Genomic DNA, 5825 nt, shown 5'->3' on the forward strand with positions numbered 1-5825 from the left:
GCAACAATGAATGAATGGAATTCCAAAATCTCTGTAGATGTTCATTGAAATGAAAAATAAACAAACTAAATTTTAAAAAAACAACAATGTATTCAAATTTTGTAAATAAACTAGTATGACAAATAAAAAAAAATGAAAGACTACAGCCATCAATATATACACCATCATGATAGATGTAGAAAAGACTGAAGTTGTCAATTATTTCATCTTACTTGGACCCATAATCAACATGTTCAGATCAGGAAATATGATGCATTGGGCAAGTCTGCTGTCAGGAACCTCTCCAAATTACTAAGGAGCAATGATATCAGTTTCAAGACAGATATGTGTCTAGTTAATTCAGGTGATGGTCACTTTCAATGCATCTGATACCTAGATAATGAATAAGGATGACAGAAGAAAAATCAATGCTTTTGAGTTGTGGTAGTGGTGAAGAGTACTGACTATCCATCCCATGGACTGTCAACAGAACAGATATGTCTTGGAGAGAGTGCAGCCAGAGTGCTCCTTGGAGGCAAAGATGACAAAGCTTCATCTCACATTTTCTGAGCAAGTTGCTAGGAGCGACTATTCATTGGAGCAGGACATCAGGCTTGGGAAGGTGGAGGGAAAGCAAAAGAGAAGAAGATCCTTAACTAGTTGGATTGACACAGTGACTGCCCCAAGAGTGTGTCAGATATGATGACAATAGCACAGGATAGGACAAGCTTCAAATTTGTTGTTCATGGTGTTGCTATGAAGTATACTTGAGTCAATGGCACCTAACAACAACTTAATGCAATACAGTGACTCTGAAAAATCAAATCCCAACCTCATCTCCAGAGTTTAGTATTTTATTTTGTTGTTACTGTAGTTTCTGTCACTGCCTTTTATTGGTTTAGTGACTTTTGTGGATGACTTCTACAGTTTCTTCTTCAACATGAGCAAAATATCTGCCCAGTCATCTTTGTGATCAACTTATTATTTACACGGTTTCTTTAAGTTTAGAACTGAGACATCTCCTAGTGTTTGTAAAGAGGCTGTATGTGCATACTGGGCCCACCTCTAATACTCAGGCAGTTCCCAATATTGACTTAATGTGGCTTCCTGCTTTTGCAGAAATTCAAAATCAACTAGAAAAAAAATATAACAGCTAGAAGTGAGCACTTAGAAATTGTCAAGACTTTCCTGAGAGTGAACACAGTCCTGGGTAAGAACAATTTCTACATGCCTGTGAATTTGTCAGAATCTATGAATATATAATTTAATTCTCATTTTAAGTTTTCAATTAGCTTAGTTAATTGCCTCAACTGTTATCCATAGCTCACTCATGCTAAACAATTATCACTGATTGTTTTTGGTCAACACTCCTGGAGCAAGGCAGAGGTAAAAAGAAAAAAGAAAAGAAAAGAAAAAATGCTGTTTGCTTTAATCGAGCTGTGGAAACTAAGCCAAGTGTTGATTGTCAAACAGACCATTAACTACTCATATGCAAGTGCAAACTAAAGCTAAAGAAAATGAAAACAAATTCCCAAGAACCAAAATGTGATCTTGAGTCTTTCCCACCAGAATTTAAAAACCATCTCAGAAACAGGTTTGAGGCCCTAAATGACATCAATACCTCCCATCAAGAATGTAAAAAGTTTTTACAAAGAGGAGGGGGGAAAGACCAAGATGGATATCAGAAGAGACTCTGAATGTTGCACTAGAACTCCAAGAAGCCAAAGTAAAAGGAAGAAATCCTTAAAAAGTGATCCCACAGAGTGTGAGTATTAGTGAATCATATCACTAATAAAACATGTAAGCAAAATCTTGCTGAAAATTATCCAAAAATGTCTGGAACAGTACATTGACAGAGAACTACCTGAAAGATAAGCTGGGTTTGGAAGACGCTGTGACTCTAGCGTTATCATAGCTAATGTCAGATGGATCCTGCCTGAAAACAGAAAGATATCTGAAGAATATCTGCTTGTGTTTTATTGACTGTGCAAAGATATTTGACTGTGTGGATCACAACAAATTGTGGCAAAAATTGAGAAGAATGGGAATTCTGGAGCACCTGATTATACCAATGAGAAAACTATATTTGGACCAGCAGTCATCCAAACAGAGCAAGAAAATACTATATTGTTCAAAATTTTTTAAAAAAAAGTGCATCAAGGATGCATCCTTTCTGCATAACTTCTAATCTATATGTATAACATATAATTAGGGAGGTTGGACTCTATGAAGAAGAATGAGACATCAACATTGGAGAAAAACTCTTCAACACCCTGCATTACGCAGATGACACAACCTTGGTCAATGAATCTGAGGAGGACTTGAAGCATTTGCTGCAGAGGTCAAAGACTACAGTTTTCAGTAAGGACTATATCTCAGAATCAAGAAAAAAAAGATTCTTACCACTGGGCCAATTTGCAGCATCATGATAGATGGAAAAGAGATTGAGGTTCTTAATAATTTCATCTTGCATTGATCCTCAGTAAAGAATTTCCTGACTGGAACCAGCACTCAGGAAATCAAAAGATGAATAGCTAGGGGAAAGTCTGTTATCAGGGACCTCTCCAAAGTGCTAACGAGCAATGATGTCAGTCTAAAAACTAAGTTGCACCCAATCCAAGCTATGGTCTTCTCAGTTATTTGCTATGCATTTAAGAGCTGGACAATGACTAAGGATGATAGAAGAAGAATAAGTTATGGTGCTGGAGAAGAGTACATACCATGGACTGCCAAGAGAACAAAAAGTTCTGTCCTGGAGAGGGTGAAACCAAGTTGTTCCTTGAAGGCAAAGATTGTGAAGCTCTGTCTCACATACTTTGGGCATGTTGTAAGGAACGACTAGCCATTGGGGAAGGTCATCGTGCTTGGAAGGATGGAGGAACAATCAGTAGGGGAGACCCTAGATGAGATGGATTGACGTGGTGACTGTGGCAATGGGGGCAGTGTGTCAGAAACAGTGAGACTGGCTCAAGATAGGGCAGGATTCAGAGCTATTGTTCCTAGGGTCCCTATGAGTTATAGTTAGCCTAACAGCACATAAAAACAACACACTTAAGGTTGTCAGACAAGGTTCAAAAAGTTAAAACAATAACTCCTTAAGATGGAGCTTTGTAAATCTTAAAATCTGTTGTGATACCTGTAGTGGCTGTTATGCTGCTGATTCCATGGCTACCATGCCTTTAGGGAGAAATGTTTTTGTGTGTTTGTTTTGGTTTGATTGTTTGTGTTTGTTTGGTTTTCTAAGTGATTTTTTCAGGAAGAAAAGAATTTTATTTTTTTTAAGAAAAGAATTTTTAAGTCTTCACCTTTCATAATGAAATGATCTGATATCATGACTACCTTTAGATATTTCTAGATCTTTTTGTGGTCTTTTGTTTTGAATAGTGAAGCTATTTACAAGGTTTATGACTCTTTCAAGATTGATCAGCCCCTTGTGCCAAGCAATTACTTTAAATGTTTTCAAAGTGCTAGCTTACTTAATATTCACAGAAACTCTGTAAATGAAGTCCTATGACTTTAATAGAAATAATCTGTGAGCAAGATATGTAATTTATGCAGAATTTATAAATGCTAAACTACACTTAGTCATTAAGTTCATACTCAAGGTACTTAGAGTATTGAAAAGATTAATAATCATAGTTCTCTTACAATATATTTTATATGTTTTGTCAGCTTCATACTTTAGAATGTCTTTCTTTTACCAGAAGAAATGGATGTAATTTTATTTATCTTTATAATAATATTTTAGTAAAAAATTTTTTATTTAAAGAAATAGAAGTAAATTGTATGTATATGAATTGTTATCATAATATTTCCTTCCTTCAATAAATAATAAATAATGTGTAGCCATCGTTGTAACATTAGACTAGATAGCCTCAGGATTAAGTATAAAAAATGATTATTCTATTACTATTTAGTATCAAAGATATCAGTATACTAAAACCATATTATGTCTAGTGATTTATAATTATATTAAAATAAAACATTTTTTCCATCAGTAAGAGTTTCTGAAATAAGTACAAGTCAGTGAAAATAAAGATATATGAAAAAAAGAAAAATTAGCCAAAATTAAAAAAAATAATATTTTTCAATTTATTGCTAGAACAAAATAAAATTTCTTATATGCGGTTAAATGAAGTTTAAGTTCATTTTTAAGTTCCTATCAATTCTATTTAACTAGAAATTTTTACCTCACTATGAAAGTACTGAAAAAACTAAGAAAAAGAACAATTAAAAGTCCAATTGTGAAATTTTCACAATTTCATATATAACCTACAAAGAATGTTTTCTAAGTGCTTGAAATATGCTTCTAAAATAATACATTCTTGATATATATTTATATCAGTATTTTACACATTGTAAATATCACATATCACTAAATCAAAAGGGTTCAGTGGCTATTATACCATCAAATGGCATACTTATTTGTAATCATATAGATTGTTCTCAAATTTTTCATAGTACAAATAATACTGTCAATAGGATATATGGAATATTTCTTTCTAAATAAATATTGGAATTTTATTTTAAGGAGACATGCTAACTAAGAACTAGATAATAAAAAATATAAATCTCATATTTTTATCAAGTTCAATGAATGCATGCAATTTAAGGTATGCATATCATCTTCACCTCTCATCAGGTATTTGATGATAACTGATAATTAGCAGCTGCTCCTACAGTGATCTCATTTACACTAATTAACAAAATCAAATAAGGTTGAAATTTATTGTCTTGTTCAGTGAATCATGGGTCTGGCAGCTGTTATTACCAATGCAGACATTTGTTTCTGGCTGTTAACAGATTGTCTGAGAAGCATTCTGCTGATTATCTTTTAATGAATTTAGTCTTAGGAGGCAATATGATAAGGAACATGTCATCAAATTTCTCCGCTAGAAAAAAATAAATTCTTCAGAATGATAATAAATATAAATGAATAGAAAAGTAAACTGATGATGCAGTGGTTAAGTGCAGGACTGCTAACCAAATGATCATTCATGGTTCTGACTTATAAACCACTTAGGAAAAAGATACAGCATTTTGCTTCCTAAAAAATGTACAATGTTTGAAACTGTGGGGTAGTTTTACTATCATAAAATCACTGTGAATCAGGATTTGACTCAATAGCAATGATGTTTGCATGAGTTTATTATATTTACTGAAAACCGATGCACTTTAGACATTTATTTTCAAGTTGTTGTTATGTGCCGTTGAGTCACCTGTGACTCATAGTTAGGATAAGTACAACAGCTCTGAATCCTGCTCTATTCTGAGCCAACTTTATTGCCTCTGCCATATCTACACCCATTACACAAGTAACTGAGTCAATCCGTCTCACAGAGGGTCTTCCTCTCTTGCACTATTCCTCCACCCTCCCAAGCTTGATGTCTTTCTCAAAGGACCTCCTTGAAACATGCCCAAAATAAGCCAGACAAAACTTCAAAATCCTTACCTCTGAAGAGAAGCCTAGTTTTGCCTTCTCTAGGATGAACTTGGTTGTTTTCCTGGCAGTCCATAATATATTCAATACTCTTCTCCAGCACCTCAGCTTAAAGGCATCAATTCTTCTTCTATCACCCCTAGTCATTGTCCTGCTTTCTGATGCATAGCACATAATTGTGAAGACCATGGCCTGGATCAGGGACACTGAAAAGAAAGAAAGAAAAAAAAATTTTAAGAAAAACAAAATCTATTAAAAAAAAAAACAAACAAAAAACCACAGGAGGTGGTTTTACGCAAGGTTTAATAAAAAAGGCAAACCACTGGCAAACTTAAAAAAAGTAAAGAAAGAAAAGACAAAAATAACTTGAATAAAAGGGAAAGAAAATTGAATAAGAACTAAAAGA

This window comes from Elephantulus edwardii, unplaced genomic scaffold, assembly GCF_000299155.1.
Source record: "Elephantulus edwardii isolate Elephantulus edwardi_28Jun2011 unplaced genomic scaffold, EleEdw1.0 scaffold00147, whole genome shotgun sequence".
Classification (NCBI taxonomy): Eukaryota; Metazoa; Chordata; class Mammalia; order Macroscelidea; family Macroscelididae; genus Elephantulus; species Elephantulus edwardii.